The sequence below is a fragment of the Odocoileus virginianus genome, chromosome 9, assembly GCF_023699985.2.
Source record: "Odocoileus virginianus isolate 20LAN1187 ecotype Illinois chromosome 9, Ovbor_1.2, whole genome shotgun sequence".
NCBI lineage: Eukaryota > Metazoa > Chordata > Mammalia > Artiodactyla > Cervidae > Odocoileus > Odocoileus virginianus.
In genome coordinates, this window is record NC_069682.1 from 19,140,599 (window position 1) to 19,166,813 (window position 26,215).

Sequence of the window (26,215 nt, forward strand, 5' to 3'; positions counted from 1 at the left end):
TGTTCAATTCATTAAATGACGCATTAATTGTTTTCAAATCACTAGGGCCTCACTTAATAACTTGCTGGAACCTGCAATTAAATAGTGTCCCAGTGCCCCCAAAATGTATCCTCATTTAATGACGCAGTCACTCTTGAAAAGGGAATTTGTTAAGTGACCACAGTTATGCTAGAGTTGGAAAGTAAACTGAGTTACTTTTCTGAGTTCCTTTCTTATCTTTTGTCTACCTGTGGCCTTCCCAATATCTTGCTGAGGTATCAACTGCAAATAAATATTAATATCGTAAAAGCTTGTAGTTTTGGAATTTCAAGATCTAACACATTCCTCAACCTTAATTTTAGGCATCCACAGACCGGAAAATCAATGACCAAGACAGATCTTACACCTTGCAGTCTGAGATGGGCTCCATAACAGTGCCAGCAGGTAGCCCATATAATGGAAAGTGTTACATATAGGTACTGGACTGAATCTCTATTTCAGTTTTTTCATTGAATTCTCCCAAACTATGGGCTGTAGGTTTTTATATTCACCTAGATTTCACAGATGAAGTAACTGAAGCTTAGAGTGGTCCCAGGCAAAGCAAATGGTAGGGTTGGAATCCTAACAGAGTCAGTAGCCCTGACTCTCCACATTTCAGGGGCCTCTGTCATTCATTCATTCCTCTTACAATCACTTATGCTCTCTCTGTGACAAATTTGACAGCTTACTGAGAGTGAAGGGCGGGGAGTCTATTATTCTGAATTTTGGGTAGCTCTGAGCTTCATCCAGTTCCTTAAACTTAAGTCATGATGGAGAATGGTTTTCTTAAACCAAGAGTTGCGGAATCCCACTCTTTAAACTCAGGTTATGTGTAAGCATATAGCATATGTTTCCCTAACACAGTTTAATGTTCTTGCTGCTGTGACACATGGGATGTATATGCATGTATGTGTAGCTAATATGAGTGTATCTCCCCTTTATGCTGATCGTCTCTAACATATATATGCCCTGTGTGTAGAAGTCTAAAAAATATGTCACGGCTGGAAATTCTCTGCTCTGGGCATTAGATTTGGATTCCCCCAACCCACCCCCACCCTTCCCCCCACGGCCCGCCCCCCGGACTCCTTGCATTCCGGATCTTCGACTCCCCTCCTGGTCCTGCGGCAGCTGGAGGTTCAACCATCGCCTTCGCTCCTTTCTGACTGTCGTGCCGCGCGTTCTCCCGCTGGTGCTGCTCTCTCCACAGTCCTCTGGTTTCTCTCTCAACTGCCTCTCTTGTCTCCGAGCCGCCAGAAAATAGAACTACACAGCTAAAGCACAGAGGAGATAACCCAATGCGCCCTGTTCTCTTTTTTAAAAAATACTGGGGCCCGGCGCCGCCCCGCTCGTCGCAGCCGCCGCCGTGAAGGCCGTGGTGCAGCGCGTCACCCGGGCCAGCGTCACAGTTGGCGGAGAGCCGATAAGCGCCATTGGACGGGGCATCTGCGTGTTGCTGGGTGTCTCCTTGGAAGAGACGCAGAAGGAACTGGAGCACATGGTCCGGAAGATCTTAAACCTGCGGGTGTTTGAGGATGGAAGTGGGAAACACTGGTCCAAGAGCGTGATGGACAGCAGTACGAGGTGCTGTGCGTCAGCCAGTTCACCCTGCAGTGTGTCCTCAAGGGGAACAAGCCCGACTTCCACCTGGCCATGCCTCCAGAGCAGGCTGAGTCCTTCTACAAGGGCTTCCCGGAGCAGCTGCGCAAGACCTACCGGCCGGGGCTCGTCAAAGATGGCAAGTTGGGCGCCTACATGCAAGTTCACATTCAGAACGACGGGCCTGTGACCATAGAACTGGAATCTCCAGCCCCTGGTGCTGCTGCCTCCGACCCGAAGCAGCTGTCAAAGCTTGAAAAGCAGCAGCAGAGGAAAGAAAAAACCAGAGCCAAAGGGCCTTCCGAGTCAAGCAAGGAGAGAAGCGCTCCCCGCAAGGAAGACCGCAGCGCCAGCAGCGGGGCCGAGGGGGACGTGTCCTCAGAGCGGGAGCCGTAGGTGGGCTGGACGCAGTGCATTATCATTGGGCACAACTGGATCCTGAAAAATCCATGAAAGATGCTAGGCACCTATACTACTTTAAAGACTTGGACCTGAATCCTGAAAAGGAAGATGGAAATAAGAAACTGGGAACCTACAAAAACACACACAAAAAAACCACCAAAGGAGCGTTACCATTTTTTTGTTGCTGCTGTGGCTTAATAGAGGAGATGGGTGCTGCCAGGGTGGGGAAGGTGCCCCATGCACAGGGCAGCAAGGAACACACCCAAGGGTCCCCTCAGGAAGGCCGCATTGGTTCCTCTGATTCTCATTTTGCCTCTTTTGGAACAGGCTGGCCCAACATCACTTGTCATCGAGTCCTCCTTTCACCCTGTGGTGTATTTCTGAGTGTCCATGATGGGTCCCAAATGCGGTCACACTGTCCATGTTTTTCCCAACACTGGCTAGGCCAGGGCTCATGTTAGGGTGTAAAGAGAACAGTTGTCCATGATAATACATTATGTGAGACCTTTGCATCTTACAAATTTCCTCTTTTTTTCTAAAAAGAAATAAACTCCAAAGCTCCACAAACCAAAAAAAAAATTAAAAAAATAAAAAAATTAAAAAAAAAAAAAACTGGGTAGTTAGTATTTCTCTTCCCTTTGTGGTCATACAAAAGCACAACATTATGGTGCTTTGTGGGTCACTTACTCTGCGTACAAGTTTGTTATTTGTGGGCTTTCAGTTTTTCTGACTTAAAGAATACTTGCTTAAAGAATACCTGGTTCTTTACTCGCTTCTTCCTGCACTTCCCCCCCCCCCCCCTTTCTCTTTTGTCCCCTCTGTCTTCCCCAGTCTCCTGTAATTACCTTTCACATCTGTTAAATTGCCTTACAGGCTTTTGACCGGCATAGCCACAGACTCTTAAGGTGGGAAATCCTATTTTCTGAGCTCTGCTCCCTGCTCCTCCAGGGCTTGCTGCGGGCTTTGTCAAATGAAAGCCACAGGGTCCCCACCTCTGCCTCCTGCTTAAAAGCTCCTTGCCTCTTCCCTACACAGAAATCAGGCCTAATTTTAGACCCGCTGCCTTAGGAAGGTTGGTCACCTCTGGGGTGATTTTAAAGCTAGGCGTGATTAAGGAAATCTCTCTTTTGCTTCTAGACTAATTCCATTTACCTATTATAACTTATTTTTGAAGTAAAACTCAAGTCCAGTGACCCAAAGAATTGGTTTTACCTTCCAAGTCTGAACACAGTAAATGCCAAATGATATTACATGGGGAATTGCTCCTTTGATTTAAAAATAAAAATTGGATTTTTCATTTTCATAGAATAAGAGACCCTTACTGAAACAAAAGGCAGCATAGCTTCATGCACATGTTAGATTGTTCTCTTTTAACCAGTTTTCTTGTTTATGGCGAAAAAAAAAGAACTCATGTGAAGAGACACTTCCCTATTTTAGAAGAAAACAAGGAATTTTAGAAATACAGAATGTTGATATTTACAGTGCAAAGACATTTCAGGCCACATTAATATTTCCTATAGTAGAGTCATATGCTCCTAGTGCTTAGTAGGTGCTTGATCCATATTTACTGAGCAATGATAACGGCTAGTACTGAAATATTTCTCTTATGTGCCAGCCACCATGCAGGGATTCCTAGTTAATCCTCACAGCCACTAAAAGAGGTATGTTCTATTCTTGTTCCTGAGTTACAGGTTTAGCTCTAGGGTACACTGAGGTTAAATGACTTAAACTTGTTCAAGGTCTCTTAGCCAGTGAGGAGCTAAGCGGGGATTCAAACCCTGCCTCCAGAGGTTTGCTCCTACTCCCACTGTGTACACTGCCATCCCGTGTATAAAGACCAGGCTTGTTCATGATATTGAACACCAAAGGTACCTGTTGAAATAATTCTACTCATGAAAATTTCAGATGTAAACTTACAACTGTGACTGCAATCAAAATTGCTGGCTGCTATGTACACCAAATCAGTAAACCTATACAGGAATATTGATTGCTAAGATTTCCTAATTCAGACTATTCCTGTTACTTCATCCTTGGTCATGAAAGCTCAATCCTTTGGTCAGAATCTTATTTAAAGGAAACAATACTTTCTATAAATAAACTGACTTCTTGGAAATTCCTTCCACTCCCTCCCCCAAACTGCCTCCACCTTTGATGGTCACTTCATACAGCAATAGGTTTTGATGTTCTCTGGTGTGCCGACAACAGAATAAGTCTCAACATGGATTTGTTTATCTCCAAATAAAACCCTTGGTGGGCAGAACAGACTAAGGCCCAAGTTAGACAGCAGGAGGAAACTTTCTTCCTGACTGTTGCCTTAGATGCAGTGAGTGCCCTTTGTCACAGTAATGATTCATCACTGTTATCACAAGGGGTAGGTTCATCTAAGGCAGGTCAATTGGATAGCTGTTTAGAGATCTAGGTTTACTTTAACTTTTATCCTCAGGGCTTGGTTCCAGCTGTCGTCCATGAAGGGTAATACTCCTGTCTCAGTGGGGCTGACATGCATAATCATATTTTACTAATCAGTTTATGCAGCTCATCAGGGAACTCCTGGGTGTGGGGAATTGATTTGATGCAGGACTTACAATGGTTGTGGCTATGATAAACACATGCTTTGCTCGGAGTTTTTTGTGTTCATGATGAAAAAATTGCAAATGTATCCATATAAAATATTGTTATTCTGAATATTGTCTTACTGCATATTTCCAAGGCTGAAGATACATCTTAAATGTATAGTATTTGTCATGTTTGTTGCAGGAAGCATTAAACAACGTTTGGCGGAATAAAAAGTGCCATGTTCTGATACTTCATCAGTTGAGATAGTTGAGAGCTTATAATAAAGTGCTCTATGAGCTACTTAACTTTTACATAATGACTGTTTATACATGCATTTTTATAACGCTCATCCTCAAAGTCTTAAATTCCTTTAGAAAGTCACATAACATAAATAATTGAGGGAAGTACTCCTTTATTTAAGAATGGCTATCAAATCCATCTGAAGATCTAAGGCTTGCTTTAAATCCAGTAGAAGTTCTCTGCAAGAAGATGTGTCTGGGTCCAACATAATGTTTCCTTTGCAAAGAAGCAATCCTTTTGAAATCAAGGCAGTGTGTTAAGAATGTATATAATAAACAGTTGAAAATAATCTTAGAGACAAAACCCAAGGAAGGAAGTGAAGTTTTGTGATTAATAAAACATTTCTCCAGGATCTCTTCACCATTCCCTCAGCACGTCACAAGAGCACATGCTGGGGGTCTGATCAACTAGTAACACAGCTCTTTCAGAAATGATTCCTTTCTTGAAGCAGCATAAGTGAACTTTGAAGAGGAAACCTGACTAGGATTCAATTCTATTCAAGAATAGGATTTAATCAATTACTTGAATGGTTGGGGAGTCAACCATGCTAACAGTGAACCCACTCCAGTGTCCAGGGGTTGGACCTGATGGAGTTCCATTCCTGAAATGGTATAAAGTCAAAAGAAACACACTGGTCCTGAGATCACAGAGGGAGTCAAAGCCCAATTTTTAGAAGGAAAAACTAGCCTGGGCACTCCTCCCCAGGCTGGAGCTGCAGCAGGAGTCAGGGCTGTGAAAAATCTTCTGGAGGAAGATTAAGGTAGATGTTAACGAAAAAAGAAATTTCCAAGGTGTCCTTGGAGTTTAAAATCACAGGAATCCCTGGAAAACCAAAGGATTGGTGCTTTCCAATTTCCATCACAGCCTAAGAAGTTAATTTGTTCCCCTAAATTTTCCATAGCGTAGTTCCCCTATGTGTCATGGTCCCATGAATCAGCAATGTGTTTGCATTAACCACTTTCCAGTTTCTGCCTTTCATATGTTCCTTAGAGGTCAAAGTGAGGTGAGGGGGGTTATTCATTGATTCATACATCCCCTTGTGCATGCGTGCTAAGTCGCTTCAGTCATGTCCCACTCTTTGCGACCCCATGGACTGTAGCCTGCCAGGCTCCTCTATCCATGGGATTCTCCAGGCAAGAACACTGGAATGGGTTGCTGTGCTCTTCTCCGGGGATCTTCCCAACCCAGGGATTGAGGCTGTATCTCCTGAGGCTCCTGCATTGTAGGCAGATTCTTTATCACTGAGCCACCTGGGGAAGCCCATTACCTCCTTGTATATCCTCTTAACTGGATTACTTTTCTTAACAACTCCAGGAAGTCATGAGCCTGGGGAATCATGGTCTTTTGTAGGGGGACAAGCATAGATCTCCTTCTGTGGATGAGTTCAAGACTTGTCTTGTTTAGGAATCTTCTGTATTCCGGAAATACATTAGAATACTTTTCTTTTTGTTACATCTCTTCCATGACTCTTTTCTTTAGTGTTATCAACAAAATGTGGAAAGTGCTTTCAGAAACAGAAGATAGAAAATATACTTCATGCTTTTTATTGTATTTAAAATTTTTAACATGTTTATTTTTTCAACTATGCATAGTGGGATATTTTTTTTGTGGCCATGCAGCCCATTATCAGTTTTTCAGTTGAAAGTACCAACGCCTAAGAAATTAAATGCTTGGTCAAAATCATACAGCTAGTTAGTAGCAGAGCTAGGAATTGATATTAGATTTCCCTAACTGGAGTGTATGTGATTGCATATGATAAATCTTCATAAATAATAATACACTTGCAATAGGTAGTTCATTACTAAATAATAATGTATTAATGTGATTTTCAAGTAGCAGGACTGGCTAAGAGCTTTGCTTTTGCAACATCAGAAATTATGCTATCAGCTACCGTGCATTTTCTCTTGTGCAGTCGTCAAAACTGAAGAATACCCTCTACCTATAACATCAACTTATAAAAAATAAAAATTTTTCTTGGCTACCATACTCTGAAAGTTCCATTTAGGATTCATTTTTTAGATATAAAAATAAGTAACATTATTTTCATATTTCAAATGACTTAAATCTTAGCCTTGACTCAATAAATACTAAGAATAGGGAAGACAGTTCCAACTTGACATCAAAGAGTTTAGATATAATAAAATTATCACCTTTTGTTCTGGTTATGCATATGTAACCACTTCTCTTACTCAGTTAAGAATTTTACCACTCCATCATATCTGGAACTATTGAAACAGGTCTTAATCTTAATTTACAATCTTGCAAGCACAACCGGTAGAAAATTAATAGCAACCACAAAAATTAGCAACAACCCCCAAAACTGATTTTAGATTAGTCTGTCATGCACAAGCAATAGAAAATTAACAGCAACAACAAAAGTTAACTTTAACAGCAACAAGAGAAGCTGACTTTAATTTGAGGATTAGGACACATAGATTGCAAACCTATATCCCTTCTTTTCTTTGCCTCTGAGGTCCTAACTCTTGCCTGGAACAAGAGAGGATGAGAAAGTTTCCTTATCAGTCTAGGCTGAGGACTGTTCCACAGTCAGATGACCGCAATTGTCAAACCACAAGCATTTGTTCTTGTGGTTTCCAACATTCGACCTAGAACAGTTCCTTGCAGACAGCAGGTATTCATCCCATATGCTAAAGAATGAGTGATGGAGATAAATCAGTATATACTTAGCACCTGTGGTATTGCCATTAGGCTAGGTTCGATATACACAGTTCTTGCCCTCAGGCGTTCAGCCCTCTTTTCCTTAGCATCTTGTCTGGTACTACAAAACAGAAACAGAAAACTCAAAAGATAACCTGTTAATCACATGCAGAGTTCACTTCGACACTGCGAAGAGGAAGCCAGCTTGGACTTTTGCCGTCTCCTCCTACTGTCCTTACCTCTCACAATTGCTTTTCCTTTCATCACGGAACATCATCCCGTCTCCTCTGGGACCTCTCCTACCAGTTGTTTCTCTCCAGTTTGTTCTTAAAGTTGTTTCTCATATTTTTTTGCCTTATGCTTGTGGAAGATTTGCACACTTCACTGATACATTAAATACTGAAGGGATAATAATAAGTAAGCATGATGGCCAATTTCCTTCCCAACTAGATCATTTATACAGATCAACCTTCTTGCCCTCCATCTGCTGCTTGAGCCGATGATGTTCTGGTGGTTAAACATTCTGGCCTTTAAGGTGCCAACTGCTGCCTAATTAAAACATCATTTCTGCGAAATTATTGCAGGATTATTGATTGCACCTATTAATATGAGAATAAATACTCACGAACCATATCAAGTAGCTTCAAAAAGAACCTTGTAAGGCCAAGTCACTGCAATCAAAGTACAGAAAGGAGTAATACTTTGCTAGCAGGTGTACCTCAGATGGATGGATGTGATCTGAAAGTATCACTAAACTCTTATTATTGGGGAAAGAAGTCAAATTTTTAAAAATCTCCCCAAGTTAAATATCACATAGTTGCCAAAGGTGAGAAGATGATAGGATCCTGCGTTCACTGTATAAGAACACAGTGTCTGTTATTTTAGATTTCTTTAAAACTTGCCCTTATGATATGCTAAGTCATTTCAGTTGTGTCCGACTCTTTCTGACCCTTTGAACTGTAGCCCACCAGGCTCCTCTGTCCTTGAGATTTTTCGGGCAAGGATACTGGAGTGGGTTGCTATTTCCTCCACCAGGGGATATTCTCAAAAAATAGCATAATAAAACTACAGTATTTTAATGAAAATTTCTGGCTCACCTGTTCTGATTTTATTTTAATTTCAAATCTTTATATCTCTCGAATCAATTCTTGCTGATGTTTGACAGAAAACCACAAAATTCTGTAAAGCAATTATCCTTCAATTAAAAAATAAATAAAGTGGCAAAAAAAGAAAAAAAAGATCCACATGCCACCACTAAGACTTGGTGCAGCCAAATAAATAAAAATTAAAAAAAAAAAAAAACTTCTGATTATTCAATTTTTTGTCATATTTTCTTACATGGTTAGAGCATGAGTTTATTCATAATCTTCTAGATACATCATGATGGGAAAAAAAGATACAGACATGAAGCTAGGAAATACATCACACTTCCTGGGGATTTCAAATTGGCCCCTTTTAAAATTGTTTTTCCCTGGCCTACTGATTGTTTGCAAAGCCACATAACAAATGTGATTTCATTTCCCTACTTAATTTGAAAATATAATTTAATGAAGGGCTTGAAAAGCAATGAGGTTAAAATACAAACAGATGCAAGTGAGAAATAGAAAGAATACAGGGAACAAAAGGTCAAATTAGGACTGAGAGGTGTATGGTTGGAAGTGCTACTTTGTAACAGTAATTTTTAAGCTACATGTCTGTCAGCAATCATTTAGTTGAAATTTTTGTTGTGACCTTCCTGATGACTATAGTCAAAAGGGAAACAGTTACATGATTCACAACTGTCCCCTAGGAAAATGCATGCCATTTCTTTAAAAGAAGCAAAAACTTTTCTTCAATACAGAAAAAAAGAAGTTGTGTGCCATGTCTTCAGGTAAAATCCTCTACAACGTCCCTGTAGTTTTGGAAATAACAAATACCTCAGGGCTTTCTCTGTTAGAATGTTTCAGTGTAAGCAGAAGTCTGGACTCTAGGCCAACAGAACAGTGTGTGCAAATGTCTTCAGGCAGGGGCATGCCTGATGTTTAAGGGAACAATAGAAAGACCTGTGTGGGTCTGCAACAGAATCAGTGAATGGAAAAGTGAGAGATGAGATCAGAATCTAGGGCAAAGGGGGAAATCACAGAGGCCTGGTGGGCACTGACAGGACTTGGCATTCGCTCTGACTGGAATGGGACACTGGAGTGTTTTAAGCAGAGGAGCCACACAACCTGGCTTATGCTTTAGCAGGATCATTCTGGTTGCTGTGCTGAGAAGAAACGACAGGGGGGAATAAGGTGGTAGCAGGGGGCCTGAGTTAAGAGCCTATTGCAACAATCCAGGCGTGAGATATGGTGGCTTGGGCCCAGCTAGTACCACTGAAGTTTGTGAAAACTGATCAGATTCTGGGTCTGCTCTGAAGGTAGAGCCAATATGATTTTCTAAAGATTAGATGAAAGTGAGAAGTCAGAGTCAGATAAAAAGCAGGCCACTATTAGCTTTGTTTGTACTTTTGTATGAACAAGAAAAAGATGCTCCCTCTTGGACCTTACAGCTCTGGAGATTGTAGTCTGATGGCAAATGCATGAGTTGGATTTCAGTCCCTCGCTTGAGCCTCTTACCCAAGTATATTTGTCACCAGTTAGAGGATTCATATATTTTCTCTGCTTTCCCCTGCTCCCCACCCACATTAAGGGAGCATGCATTCAACTTATACATAATCAAAGTTGGTCAACTTCAAAGAGATAGCAACAAACCACTAGGAAAAGTTTACTGTAGCATGTGAACCTTTTTTTCCCATGGAAATATGTTTATTAAATTTTTCTTTGAATTTTAGATACTATAATTTTATTTTCATGGGAGCTGGGAGCCTGAAGTTCTGAGGCTAGATGATAGTGGTAACTTCACATTACCATTTGCTATAAGGATCTAGATGTTTCTAGTTCCACTCAGTTGTTGTTGTTTAGTCATTGAGTCATGTCCGACTCTTTGCAAACTCATGGAGTAGTCTGCCGGGCTCCTCTGTCCATGGAATTTCCCAGGCAAGAGCACTGGACTAGGTTGCTATTCCTTTCTCCGAGGGGTCTTCCTGACCCAGGGTTTGAGCCCATCTCTCCTGCATTGGCAGATAGATTTTTTACCACTCAGCTACCTGGGAAGCCCAAGTATACTACATATTATGACAAATAGTTCTTAAACATAAAAAGCAAAAATATTGGAAATATATCTCTAAAAGAGATGGAAGGGGTGAATGTTGCTGAGTGTTGGTGGGTGGGTGTACTTGTAATCTGAAAGAAGTTTTCAAGTACAGATATATTGAACCTGCAGGCAAACAGAGTATAGTTTACTAATTCTTTCATGCCTTTGTCCCTGGAGTTCTCTGCTGTCTAAGATGTTGCCATTCCACAATGATGACCACAGAGATGGCAACATCACCCTGTACCACTCAGGCCCTTTGAGTGTATGTGGCTGATTAACACAGACACACTCATTAGGATGACATATTATGGTGCATTTGTAGTTGGGGCCCTGGAATTCTCTCTCCTTTTTTTTTAAACTGAAGTATAGTTGATTTACAGTATGTTAGTTTTAGGTATACAGCAGCAAAATGACTGAGTAATATATATACACATATATTTTATTATTATTTGATTCTTTTTCCATTATAGGTTATTACAAGATATTGAAATAATTCCCTGTGCTATACTGTAAATCTTTGTTGCTTATCTGTCTTAGTAGTGTGTATCTATTAATGCTATACTCCTACTAAATTGTCCACCCCCACCGCCAGTGACCCTGGAATCCTAATCCCATCTTTTAAAGGAAATATTTTGTGGAGAACAAAGTTAATCAGCCACACATACTCCAAGGGCCTGAGTGGTACAGGGTGATGTTGCCATCTCTGTGGTCATCATTGTGGAATGGCAACATCTTAGATAGCAAAGAACTCCAGGGACAAAGGCATGAAAGAATGAGTAAACTATACTCTATTTGCCTGCAGGTTCAATAGATCTGTACATTTTAACTACATTTTAAAATAGGTTTGGTTTGTTTTATTTGCAGACTCTATTTATATTCATTTTTTTGACCTAGGCACATGGCAGTGAAAGCTCAGAGTTCTAACCACCAGGGAATTGCCAAGTCTTTTTTTTTTTTTTTTTTTTTAATTTATTTTTTGGCCTCATCGAGTGTGGCACCTAGGATCTTAGCTCCCTGACCAGGGATCAAACCTGTTCCTCTTACATTGGAAGCATGGAGGCTTAACCACTGTACCAGGGAAGTCCCTTAACCACATTTTATAGCACTTAGAGCTTCTGAGTTTTAGAACTTAAAACAGCACCTGACTTCTAGTCAGGGTGATGGAAGGAGCTTTCATCATCGTCTTCATCTTTGTAGTGACTTATACCTGTCTATTCCCTCTCGCCATCAGAGAGCAAGCTTCCCAAAGCAGGGATCGTGATTTAGTCTTCTTGCTATCTCTAGTACCTTGAATACTGCTTGACCCCATAAGTGTTTATTAATAGGTGAGTAACTGAATACATAAATGAATGAAAGAATGAATGAATAATCAAATAATTGAGATCGAGTAAATGAGAGCAAATAAATTTGCTGGTCATATTCTATTCTGCCCTGGCCATCTGATCATTCCTCTAGTCTCTTGCCAAGCTGCTGTCAACTTTGATTTGTGACTTCGGTAAAATATATGCTGGCTTCTACAAGCTTTATTAATCTCTTTCTTCTTGCTAAGTTGAGTTTGGATTCTAGAATGCTGAGGTGGTAAGACTCTGGGTTGTATTCTGTTTTTCCTATGAACCAGAAGTAAAAACTAGTCTGGGCAAGATAAAAATGAATCTAAACAAAGAAATGTGATTAGCTTCATGATCTCAAGTGTGTGTGTATGTATGTGTGTGTGTGTGTGTGTGTGTGTGTGTGTGTGCGCGCGCGTATAAAATTCTGCCACACAACAGTTACCAAGATTTCTGAGATTTTGATTCAGGGATTGTCAGCCTTGCTGAGGCTGCTGCCTTATTATAGGTCCATTTCAAAGCTTCAGTTCTTACCTATAGAATCTGGTTTGTCACACAATAACACACACCATGCAAATTCCTGAGAGGTTGACATACAAAATAGAATGCCAACAGTTACGTTACACATACCACAACAAACAGTCATAAAGATGGCTTTGTCAGTGCATTTTTTCTTTGTGAGGAACTTTATATGTTGGTAAAATTATAATCAAAACTTGTTTAATGATGAAAACTAAGGCAAATTAGCTGATCTTAATAGTAACAATGCTCAACCAAGAAGGCTATCTTCCCCATTCTAAAAACAGGACTTTCGATGTCCTCTCTCTTGAATACCTCCTTCCCTGGAAATGTGGGGAAAACTATGGTCAATATCCCAAAGCAGTCTTAAAGGCTTTGGTGAGGAATAAATGAGAAAATATATGCAAGATATATCACCAGGGATATATCACCAGAGTTATAGCAAATCGGGTTATTGTGTACCCATGGTGGAACACGAATGCTTACCATCTTGATCATAAACTTCAATACTTACTATTCCTTATAACTGATCTCTTTTATTCATCAGAATCTTACTATGATGCATTTCTTAGGAGTGTTAAAACTTCGTAAGCACCAAGCAGAGGACATTTCCAAATAGGACTTCTGTAACCAGTGAGCTTTTTGATCACTCTGAATAGTAGGGAAAATTGAAATTGTTCTGCTGAGTGGAATAAAGATTTAAAGGTTACCTTTCTGCATCTGTTTCATATATATGTTTTAAGATATATATTCTCAACACCATTCTTATTTAACTTCAAATACCTGATGCCTCTCTTTAACTCTAAATATTTCTTTAAAATTTGCTCTGGGATCATTTAAAAAAAGACCTTTGTACCTATGTCATTCAAATTTCCTAAGGTTATTTTTTTGCCCTACAAAATTTCCTGAATATTTTACCCTACATTTGAGTCAATATCCTTGTGATAGTAAAAACTGTAATGTTAGCCAATCAAGCCTTTGTTAAATACAAAAGCACTGGGAAGTGTTAGGCTTATGGATTCACAGGCAGAGGAAGGGGGATCATTGAAGTCACCTCACTTCACCTTATAGTTAGAAGAGAAGGCAAATGACATCCACCTTGAAGCCAGTATAATATGTGTGGTTAAGCCAGGTAGAATCCTGTTCTCTTGCCTGTAGTTTACAGCTTTTCCTACCATGCCAAGAAATACCTTTTTCTATTTTCAGTCCATTAAAAAACAAAAGTATTTTATCAGTGGGGCTTATTACAATATATTTTGGGTTACAGATGAGTATTTAAAGCAATTTCCTGCAAATACAGATAGTGAATAGACACATAATATTTCAGAGTGTATGTTCTGTGTAAGCAAATTCTGTTTCTACCAGCTTTGAAATTTCTGTCTGCTGCATCTCAAAATATTTCCCTGAAGCAATTTCCATTTTTTAATAGTCTCCACTCTATCTTAGTTTATTACTCATGTCATTTTCCTCCGACTTGGTTTATTTTTCTCAAACTGATTCCACATGTTACTTTCAATCACAGCATCTCAAGACTTTGGATGAATGGCCCTGAAGCATTTCCCTTGCTTGGCATTCAGCAAGGATTTCAGTCTGAGTATACAGAGGCACTAGAGCTGAGATGTGAAATACTCTGTCTTCGTATTGCTTGTCCTTCCATAAACCAGTTGAGATTTAAAAACAAAAACTTATTTTATTCTATGTTTATAAATTTAGACTTTTACAAACTCTTTTTAAAGTCAGGTTAACCAAATGAACATAAATCAATCTGATTTTTTTTCTTTTGAACATTCTAGTAAGTTGTCTAACCTTATAATAGCTGGAATTTTGTCATACCATGGAGAGAAGGAGACATTGGGAGGTGAATATAAAAAATGTTTCTCAAACATCTCTGATGTATGTAAGTAAAGCACTAATTACTGCTTTAATCTCTTTATGGTAAAGTTCAGTTCAGTCACTCAGTTGTGTCTGATTCTGCAACCCCATGAACTGCAGCACACCAGGCTTCCCTGTCCATCACCAACTCCCAGAGCTTGCTCAAACTCATGTCCATTGAGTCGGTGATGCCATCCAACCATCTCATCCTCTGCTGTCCCTTTCTCTTCCTGTCTTCAATCTTTCCCAGCATCGGGGTCTTTTCCAATGAGTCAGTTCTTCTCATCAGGTGGGCAAAGTATTGGAGCTTCAGCCTCAGCATTAGTCCTTCCAATGAATATTCAGGACTGATTCCTTTAGGACTGACTGGTCTGATCTTCGTGCAGTCCAAGGGATTCTCAAGAGTCTTCTCCAGCACCACACTTCAAAAGCATCAATTCTTTGATGCTCAGCCTTCTTTATGGTCCAACTCTCACATCCATACATGACTACTTGTATGTTGACTTTAATATCATAACTTTTTTTTCAGTCAAATTCAGTGGCCATGGCCAGTAGGAACAATATTAGTAATATCTTCATAAAATAGATAACTGGTAACACCTATTTTCCTTACTCCTCTAAAGGTCTATATTGTATTTGTTTTAAAGAAACATATGTAACATTTATACTTCCCTGGTGGACCAGATGGTAAAGAATATACCTGCAAAGCAGAAGACATGGGCTCGAACCCTGGGTCAGGAAGATGCCCTGGAGAAGGAAAAGGCAACCCACTCCAGTATTCTTGCCTGGGGTATCCCATAGACAGAGGAGCCTGGCGGGCTGCAATCCATGTGGTTTCAAGGAGTCGGACACCTGAGTACAAACATGTGTACACACACAAGTAACATTTAACACAATTAATTTTTAAGCTGTCACAAATTCTTTCAGAAGTTGGTGGTATATAAAATCTAAGAACATGAAAATAGAGACATGACAGCAATTAAATGTGAGAAATGTATGTGCTAGTTAGCTCTATATCTAGCTAGACAGTAAAATTTTTCTTTTGATAAGTATCCAAAGCTCGAATTGTATTTTCAAATAACTAGTTCTTCTAACTGTATACAGTCGAAAAAAACAGAAACTGGAGCCATTTTAATCTGGAACTGTTTCCTAAGGCAGCTTAATGATCTAAAATGAAGTTTTAAAGACTGGTTTCTTCAGCTTTGACCTGGGACAGCTTGACTTTTAATAAGCTCTCATGTTTGAGATCTCCCAAGTTTTTAGAGTATCTGAATGTTTCTGAAGGCAACAACATGTGATCAATTGAATTCCCATAAAAAGCCTGTGAGCATCAGTTTTTTTCTATTAATAAATTATAACTTCAAACTTAATATTAGGATATTTGAAATTTTATGTTTCAGTTCATTTATTTTCAATTATTCATTTGGTAACTCGTTTGGTAGCTAAGTCATTTCTGAAAATTAAAATTTAGTTAGTATAAATTAGTAAATCCCTGTGCTTCACTCTAGTCTTTTAGTCAGTTATGATGGATGAAAATAATGATACCTACTATTTGGGATGCTATGCTGTCAACTATCAAGAGCAAACAATAGTGCACCTTTTGGAGGGGAACATTTTTTTTTCTTTTTCATTTTCTTTTTAATCTTTTCTAGTGTCTTTTGGAATGGTAAATTTTGGCCTAGACCTGAAAAAAGAAAAGTTAATTTCTACTGAAGCTTGTTACTTTAATTCTACCAAATCACTTGAGTTACAATAGTTAAAACATGTACATTTACTCACACACACATTGATAAGGATGATGGTTAAAAGGAAAAATGCCTCCATTCCCCACCAAATAGGAAGATGAGAAGTACACACAGAAAATTAAAAGAAAAACAGAAATAAAGAAGGAAGAAAGGACGGAAGGAAGGAAGGAAGGAAATATTAAATATGACTACTTGAGTAATAACTTTTTGTTCTTTCTTTTTGCAATTCTTCTTGTTCTGTGGAATATTAAATAATTGCATGTGAAGTGAGAGTTGCTCAGCCATGTCCAACTCTTTGTGATCCCATGGACTATACAGTCCATGGAATTCTCCAGGCCAGAATACTGGAGTGGGTAGCCTTTCCCTTCTCCAGGGGATCTTCCCAGCTCAGGGATCGAACCCAAGTCACCTGCATTGCAGGTGGACTCTTTACCAGCTGAGCCACTAAATATTGCATGGTCTAGTTTATTTCCCTTATTCCTTACCTTTCCTTCCTATTTTAAATCTGAAAAGAAGAGGCAGGTGAAAATATGTAAGGATCTGGATTCTACTCTATTGCGATATGTAATTATTATATTCTATGTCAACAGAATTTTCATTGATTTATCTGTAATTACATAATAGTTTCTGAAATTAATTGGAATTCTATATTTCCAAGTCTTTACTAATTTACCAGCACATTTCCCCCAGTATGTTTTATAGCAAAACACTGTGCTCTGCGAATAGAACTCATTATTCATGAGAAGCAATATATCAAAAATTGGAAAGTCAAGGTTACTTTGAGGATTTCTTGTGTCCATCTTTGGACCAAAGCGTTTATATGGTAGTGGAGTTACAAACAAAAACTTGGTATTTTATGTATTGACCTCATTTATACATTTGAACAACCCAAGGAATGGGCATTATTATTCCTATATTTTTTGAGATGGGAACACTGATTCTTAGAGAAACTTACAGAAAGCTGAAGTCCAAGGTCACCAGTATTATAATCAAGGTCTATCCTCATATCCTTATACTTCAAACCATAACACTCTTCATCTTGGTGCATTGACACGTCTATCAGTATATAATGTTCCTTTCCGTGTCCAGTAACTTTCTTTGGTCTGAAGTCTACTTTATGTGATATCACACCTTTCTTTTGATTGGTATTTTTTAATAAAATTTTGTTTATTTATTTATTTTCGCTGTGCTGGGTCTTCCTTGCTGCGTGCGCTTTTCTCTAATTGCAGCGAGCAGGGGCTAGTCTCTATTTGCAGTGCACGGGCTTCTCTTGCATAGACTTCTTTTGTTGCAGAGTAGGGACTTCTGGGCACACAAGCTTCAGTAGTTGCACACTTGCCTCAATCGTTGTGGCTCCGGGTTCTAGAGCACAGGCTCAGTAGCTGTAGTACCTGGACTTAGTTGCTCTGGGGCATGTGGGATCTTCCTGGGTCGGGGGTCAAACCCATGTCTCCTGCATTGGCAGGAAGATTCTTTACCACTTAGCCACCAGGGAAGCCCTTGATTGGTGTTTTCATAGTACGTCTTTACTTTCATCCTACCTGTATCATTATATTAGAAATGAGTTCCTTATAGACATCACATAGTTGGAGCATTTTTTAAAAATCCACTTTGCCAATCTCTCTCCTTCAATTGGCATATTTAGAGCACTCATACAAAGTGAAATAATTGACAGTGTGTTAAGTGTTTACCTTCTTTGTGTATATTGAGAAACACACTGGAAACTATTATAGTTTTGCTTTCAAATATCTGTAACAGAATTTTAAAAACTGAATAAAGAATAAGTAGCATATTTTATTTACCAATATTTTTACCTGTTCTGTTGATTGCTCTGATGTTCCAAGTTTTTTCTGTTGTTATTCCCTCTCTATTTTCATCAGTTCTTTTAACACAGGTCAATTAGTCATTCTTTGCATAGCAAGGTTCCCTAGAAAGTCTGCCTTTTTGTCTCTACCTTTTTGAGTTTTCTGCTGGTAGTTTTATTCATTTTAACCAGGGTTTTAGGTGTGATAAGGGGGAGATGTGCTCACTCCATACTTCCAGAACTGAAGTCCCCATCGCCCCTACCCATTTAAGTACAGCTAGCTAACATCAGAAACATGCATAGGAATACAGAGCTCACATTGCCTTTTTCTCTGTCTCAAAGTCTAGGGTTTAACAGCCAGCTTTAAGTATTCACCTCATTAGTACAGGGTGCATCTGATTTGTAAATGCTGTGGGGAAGAATATAGTGAGCTGCAGCAAAGTAGATAAAATGCTGATGAGGAAATTATGTGGAAGAAATTTTTCCTTTGCTTTCTTCTCAAAATACTTATAGATGGATGAGGAACTGAAGTTGGGAAAACATTCAGGTAAATCTTAAAGTAGTAACTGCTAACAGTTATTTATAGGCCCTCTGCTAATCTTTTTACTATTTTAAACTGCATAGTTTTCTATGAAGTGACCATTATTCTTATTTCTATATAACAGACTTGAAAATTGAAGCTCAGAGACAAGTCTCACAGAGCTCCACAGTTGTGGTGCTTCCATGAACTCAAATTTCCCCTCAAATATCAGTGTGTTAGAAATAAATACATGAAGTACCTGGCATACAGTTGATGTTCCAAAATAGAAGATACAGCATAATTATGACTTTTTTGTAGTTTAAAGGTTCATTTGATCTGACTATATTCCTGGTTCTCCAGCAGTAAAGTTCAAGAGCAGAACACAGGAAAATTTTCTAGTTAAATAAAGCCGTTGAAAACGGGCAATATTTAGCCATGATAAATGCATTGCCAAAAGAGTCTGAAGACCTTTCTTCTTTGTAAAAGGCTCACTTGCAGGAGTCGACTGCTTTTCATCATTTAAGTTAGAAGGCTGGTATTTAAAAGGTTTCAACTCTTAGAAAATTGTGGAGTGTGTTTAGGCAGGGCTTGCTTCAATTCTGACCCCTGCTTTGTGATACTCAGAGTAGCACAGGGCTTTGGTTCCAGCCGTGCCATTTGAGCAAGGAGCACTTTCACAGAACCTGAGCATTGCTCTGAATGTGACCACAGAAGCAGCGTGGAATTGGGCTTCAGGTACTTCTGTAACCAAATGAAGGATCTTTTATGTCCTTGGTGGGCTGCAATTTAAGTCGTGCCAGTCTTTCTTATAAACTACAGTGTCTTTCCATGATACCTTTGATTCACCCTGAAGCTGATCTTCAAAACTATTACAGAAACTTAAGTCATGCTTCATACTCATCATATTCTATGTCTCTCCTTTAACTTTTGGACATAAATTCTCCCAGATGGTTTTGCAGTTCTTTAGCATGTCTGACTCAATTAAACTCCAGTCCTTTTAGCAATGAGAAGTGAATGCAGTTTCTAGTTGTTAAATGCTCATGTTCAATTTGAATTTCAATAACTATCCTTTTAGGGTTTATGCTGTTTGCGTTTTCTCACATCAGTTAGATAGGGATTCAGACAATGTGGGTGTCTTATTAAAGATTGCCGAAGAAGACTCTTGAGAGCCCCTTGGACAGCAAGGAGATCAAACCAGTCAATCCTAAAGGAAATTGACCCTGAATATTCATTGGAAGGACTGATGCTGAAGCTGAAGCTCCAGTTCTTTGGCCACCTGATGCAGAGTCAACTCACTAGAAAAGACTGATGCTGGGAAGGATTGAGGCCAGGAGCAGAAGGGGGCGACAGAGGATGAAATGGTTGGATGGCATCACCGACTCAGTGGACATGAGTTTGAGCAAACTCTGGGAGATGGTGAAGGACAGGGAAGCCTGGCGTGCTGCAGTCCATGGGGTCGCAAGCAGTCAGACATGACTTAGCAACTGAATAACAACAATTACTGACCTTTAATTCTCCAAAGTCTCTGATCTGTATCAACAGCTGAGAAAACCTTTTAATGGGTATTTATAACCTACTAATCTGAATACAATACAATAAATTAAATGCCTATATTCTGCTTCAACTTCCTCTGAATAGCTCATGAACTGGAGATCTGGGTAACAAAGGAAACACACATAGTTTTCTCCTCAGACTAAAGCAGCGAACCTGATTTGCAAAGTTCACAGCACATACTCTCCTGGTGAATGATGCAAAGTTGGGCACACCACATTTCTCATCCAGCTTGAATGAGCTAGGGAAATGCTTTCACCCTTTCTTTGCAGGTGCCCCGTTTCTGGAGTCAGCCTTTTTGGATTTCAGTCCATGAACTGAGTTCTTACACTCCATTTAGCCATTGGTTAATTTGTGCATTGTAACTAGATCAACACTGTCTTCTTGCCAGAAATGCTAAGCCGGTCAAACCCTGAGTTTAGATTGCTACACTATGCAATGCCACTTTCATCTAGTCCTTCATTTTACGAGAGGAGATTAGTCTGTGAGAGATCAAGAAAGCGTTGCTTGAAGACATTCAGCTGGTTTATGGCAGAGCCAGGAAGTCCCACCCTTAGTTCTCAGAATAGAATGTAATTAACCTGGGCTGCAATGGCTGAAAAAAATCTTTGCAGAGGAGGTGGAGATTCTAAAAGCCTAGGTAATTAGAAGCATGCGAGTAGGTAGAGTTCAGCATCCCCACAGTTTCTGTAGGAAGAAAATTCTGTAAAAGGTCTGTGAAAATGATGAAAAACAGAGATGGGTCTGGAAGACTATGAGCATGCTGATATTTTCTAACATCAAGTATATTAAACACAAGCTGGGAAAATTGATGCAGCTGTTCTTTAATTGAATAAAAATTTGAACTAATACCTGTTTTAAGACAACAAAAAATAGAAGCTTGCCTTGGCCTGAGTAGAGTTTGGGAGGGTTGAAAATTGTGGGAAAGTGCTTGCTAAAGAAAAGTAAGAAATTACGGCAGGCACTGCTTTTCTGTACTGTACTATCGATACTCCTGGAAGATAAGTACAGAGCAAGTTGATCTTTATATGCTCTTCTTAACTCAGAGAGCAAATACAGCTTTCTTAAAGGGACTTTGTAAGGATGACTTCCTTTTCAGTGGCAGGTAACAGACTGTTAAGTGTTTCTAAATTATTAAGAACTTACTGCATCAGGCATGCAGTACAAGTGGAGTTGCAGGACGTACTGAGAACCATTAACTCAAGTATAAATATGCATCACTGTTGCTGAGTTCCTGGGAGTTTTCTCACAGGAAGCAACCTGGACAGTTACTGAAGACATTTGATGTATTAGTATACACTGTGAAGTGTATACACCTTGTGAAGTGTCAGTCACGTTAACTTAGACCTTGCATTTGTAAATATGCGGTGTTTACTGTATTCCATGGTGACTATAAATTATGGAGAAATGTCAACAGAAGAGGGTCTCACTCTGTAAGTGGCTTCTGATTATTCCTAACAATGTGTTGTTTGAAAATTGTTTTTCAGTCAATGCAATGTAGGATTTTTATCCCAAAAAATTGACAATAAAAATTTATATTATAGACCCTTTAGTTTTAATTAGCTATTATATATATTAGCTATTATATATAAAATTATATTATATTATTATATAATATTATATTATTATATATAAAATATATATTATATAATATGTTTATTATATATTAATTATATAAAATTATAGTATTATTATATTATATTATTATATATTAGCTATTATATATATTTAGCTTTAATTGCTATTATATGTGCATTTACATGGTGGTGCTCATTTTCCTTTGCCCCAAAACCTTATTTTTAAAAGGACAGTCTTTACAGTTACATATATGCAAGGTATGTGTGTGTGCTCAGTCATGTCTGACTCTCTTAACCACATGGGCTGTAGCCTGCCAGGCTCCTCTGTCCATGGGATTCTCCAGGCAAGAATACTGGAGTGGGTTGCCATTTCCTCCTCCAGAGGATCTTCCCGGCCCAGGGAGCAAAGCTGCATTTCCTGTGCATCTCCTGCATTGACAGGTAGATTCCTTATCACTGAGCCTAGGCTCTTGCTAAAAGGACTGCAATTTACTGACAGAAAATATTTTACACTGCCAATCTTGTTGGGAGCCTGCTGTAAAAACATCTGCAGCTTGGAAGAATTGGAGACAGCTCATAACAGTGACTATCATTAATAGTTAATTGTTTTAAGGAAAGCAATTAGCAAATTAAGCTGATACTTAATCTACCTGATTAAAAACAGGAAGCAAAAAGAATTCAGAAAAAGGAAGCAATGTCTGTTGTATCCATGGTTGTTTCTAGTGGAGACGGTCAGTTTTTCACATTTTCTTTTAAAATATACCTGCTGAAATATACTTCGACCCCTAAGACCTAGCTTATTTTACTTTTTTTTTTCCTGCTATTTGTTACTTAAATCTTCACTTTTGCTATTGGGTATCTAAACTCAATCTGGTATTCCATTCTAGACACCATCCTTTAATACTGACATTAAACTGCACAGGGGCAACTAGAGTGGGAAAGCACGTGATTGTAAAGTGCAGCAGTGTTTAGTCTGCAGAAGAAAAATTAGGCCAAGACATCCTAAACCACCTACTAGAATTTGAATGGCTGTGTTTTAAGAGCTAGAGATACATGTATTGCCCAGTTCCAGGAAGTTGATTTAGGTCCAATGGATTAAAAGAAAACCAGTTGCCACTTTTATCAACCCCAAACACACACCCAAATAATTTTATAAGAATAACACTCCTGCATAGCAGTACGTGACTGGAGCTGATGATTGCTACCACCTTAGCACTTTTTGAGGCTGAGTCCATTTGAGCTGCTGTAACAAATATACAGTAAATTACTGGCTTAAACAGCAAACATTTATTTCTCACAGTGCGGGGTGCTGGAAAGTCCAAGTTCAAGGTGCTGGCAGATTCAGTGTCTGGTGAGGTCCTGCTCATTCATTCAGAGAGGACTGTACTTTTGTGTCCCCACGTGACAAAAAGAGAGCTAACTAGCTGTCTGGACCCCCTTTTTTTATATATATAAGGGCACTAATCCCATTCATGAAGGCTTCACCCTCACAACTTTACTCCCAAAGGCCCCATTTCTGAAGACAATCACATTGGGATGAGGGTTGTGACATATGAATTTGGGGGACACAAATACCCAGTCCATAATGAATTAAACAAATATCTCCTGCTCTCTCCACCTGGTGCTGATCCCCAGCACTGAGACCCAACACCAATAGTTGTTTATCATTGTGCGTGTACCTTGGTTTCATTACACATGGCAATCTATCATGCTAATGGTACTCGTTAAGCCTCTAGACATTTGAGTTTTGTCTCCTGACATCTGACTTTGTTTTTTTTTTGTATCCATGATTGTGATACTTAATGGTTCAAAATGATAGGCTATATTCTATTGATTTTTACTCTGTTTGAAAGTGAAAGTCACTCAATCATGTCTGACTCTTTGCGACCACATGGACAGCCGCCCTCCAGGCTCCTCTGTCCATGGAATTCTCCAGGCAAGAATACTGGAGTGGGTAACCAATCCATTCTTCAGGGGATCTTCCCCACCCAGGGATTGAAGTACTGGGTCTACTGCAATCTATTGCAGGCAGTTTCTTTACTGTCTGAGCCAGCAGGACGTTCACTTATTCTGGTTAAGTGAAGATTTTACTCAACTTCAATTTGTATGATTCTTTTGAAACATGGAACTTTTCAGTTTCATACTTTAAAAAGCATAGTTTGTGATGTAGCCATTTACAAAATCATCTTAACTTTTACAGGCTAAAGTGGACAAAGTAGTTTCACATACATCAATTAACAGACAGCCAGGTAAGCACAGAGTGCTACTCCCTAGTGGACATTTCGGAGAGCCGGTTTCATCTCTGCTGACCATTCTTCTCATCGCTAAATACTGAGAACCTTCCTCCCTCTGGTTATGGGTATGACACCCACCCTGGGATTTGCAGAGGATTCCAAGAACACGTGATTCTGAGAGGGTTAATTGACTTTAGCCATGCATCATATGTAACTGGAAAAAAACAAAGCACAGCATGTAAATGTTAGCTTCATTTTTTCCTCACTGAGCTCTCAACTATGCTTATTATTTTCTTCTCTTCTTTAAGGCTCTGGCTTTAGCCAAATGTGGTCAATGGGGCTACGCAGGGCTGCTGTGTAACTTTTGTGAGGTCTGTGCTCTGCATTTGAGGCACTGGCCCCAGGAGGTGAGGGGCTGAAAGCCAGTTTGCATTCTGCACACCAAGCCCAGTGCCCTGGGGCCTGTTGGTTACAGCTGTGCCTAAGTGCCCGGCGCAGGGACACTCAACTCTAATGTACTGGTTCGTGTCTCTGCTTACTCACTGTGGACTGAGGGACAGTTTGCCAGTGTGCGTATAAGCTTAGCACAACTTATCCTTTGTGGGGCTATTCCTTGAGAGTAGAATTACATCTGTGTGTTGGAGTGGAGGGTGAAAGTGAAGTGAAAGTGAAAGTCGCTCAGTCATCTCTGACTCTTTGTGACCCCATGGACTGTAGTCCCTCTTAATTGATGTATGTGAAACTATTTTGTCCATTTTAGCTCGTAAAAGTTAAGATGATTTTGTAAAAGGCTATGTCACAAATTATGCTTTTCAACTTACGAAACTGAAAAGTTCTGGCATGGGATTCTCCAGGCCAGAACACTGAAATGGGTCACCTTTCCTCTCTCCAGGGGAATCTTCCCAGCCCAGGGATGGAACCCAGGTCTCCCGCATTGCGGGCAGATCTTTATCAGCTGAGCCACCAGGGAAGCCCCAGAATACTGGAGTGGGCAGCCTATCCCTTCATCAGCAGATCTTCCCGACCAGGGAATCGAGCTGGGGTCTCCTGCATTGCTGGCGGGTTCTTTACCGACTGAGCTATCAGGGAAGCTCATCAGGAAACTATCAGGGAAGGCGTGGAGGGTAATTAAACACAAACCAACATTGTGTACTTGATGTTTTGTCAAAGTCCTTGTTCTAGGGATCAGTGGGAAAGACCTGTTGCTGGTGGGAAGTCATTCTTCTAGTCTGTTGAGGATGACTTGAGGACCTACTCTGGATTGGTTCTGCTGCTTCTCCTTTCTGGTTAATTGGCTAGGATGAGCCTTCCTCGGGAAGAGAGGATCAACCATGACACTTCAGAGAGCATATCTGAGACTTGGTGATTTGAATGGCAAAATACAGCTCAGTGATTCTAAAACTACAGCACATTTTTAAAGCTCATAAAATTGGCCCAAAGTGCCAGAAATCCCCATTTTGGACTGCCTTCAAGGCGATGAGAGCTCAGACACTGACTCATCGAACTGTTTCCTTATTAACAGATGTGGTACCAAACATTTTTGAGGATTGAAAAAATGAGCTGTTGTTCAAACCCTGTGAGTCTCTTAACTACAAAGCTCTCTTAACCTCTTAATCTTGAGACTTTGGGTATTTCAAAGGAAATCTGATCACGCTGTATCAATATACATACTGATTTTTGTTGTTGTTTATTTTTAACTCATCCAAATACTATTTGGCCAAAGATACTTATTATATTTGAGAAATCTTTTGAGTCATTTTATAAACTGTTGGGCGCTCTATTTCTTTCAGCCAGGAAGTTGCAGTCGCCAGCATTAAGCAGAAAGTATGTTATTGAGTTTTAGCTTTATTTAGAAAGAATGAGGTTTCATGTGTTTGCGAACAGATTTATTTCACTGACCATCCACTCCAAACATCACGTAACAGTTGAAATTTCTCTTAGCATTAGATATACTGTCAGAAAAGTCTCCCCTAATTAAAACAATGATTATCATTTTAACAAAATATAAATACATTTATGTTCAACACAATAGAAAATAGAAAATGTTCTGAAACAGTCCCACAGGAGTAAAAATCAATCCAAGGATTTATCTTTCTTGGTGCCGTGCCATGTTCTTCTGAGGGTCTGTGGTATTGGTGTACATACTCATTAAAACAAATTCTTGTTATTCAGTGTAGGCAGAAAAAAATATTTACCCAAGTGTTACACTGAGGTACTGGAAAAGGAAATCGCAGCCCACTGCAGTATTCCTGCCATGTGAAATCCTACAGACAGAGGAGCCTGGCCGGCTACAGCTCACAGGGTCTCAAGAGTAGGAAACAACTTACTGAGTAAACCGTCACCACCACGCTGAGGCAAGTA

The 26,215-nt window shown here is 39.5% G+C and overlaps 1 protein-coding gene and 1 pseudogene across 2 annotated transcripts in view; both read left to right on the forward strand.

Moving 5' to 3' along the window:
* PLXDC2 (plexin domain containing 2) overlaps positions 1 to 26,215 on the forward strand; it is a 423,511-nt gene that overhangs the window by 64,673 nt on the left and 332,623 nt on the right. The window lies entirely within an intron of this gene.
* LOC139036528 (D-aminoacyl-tRNA deacylase 1 pseudogene) lies at positions 1,340 to 9,593 on the forward strand (annotated as a pseudogene).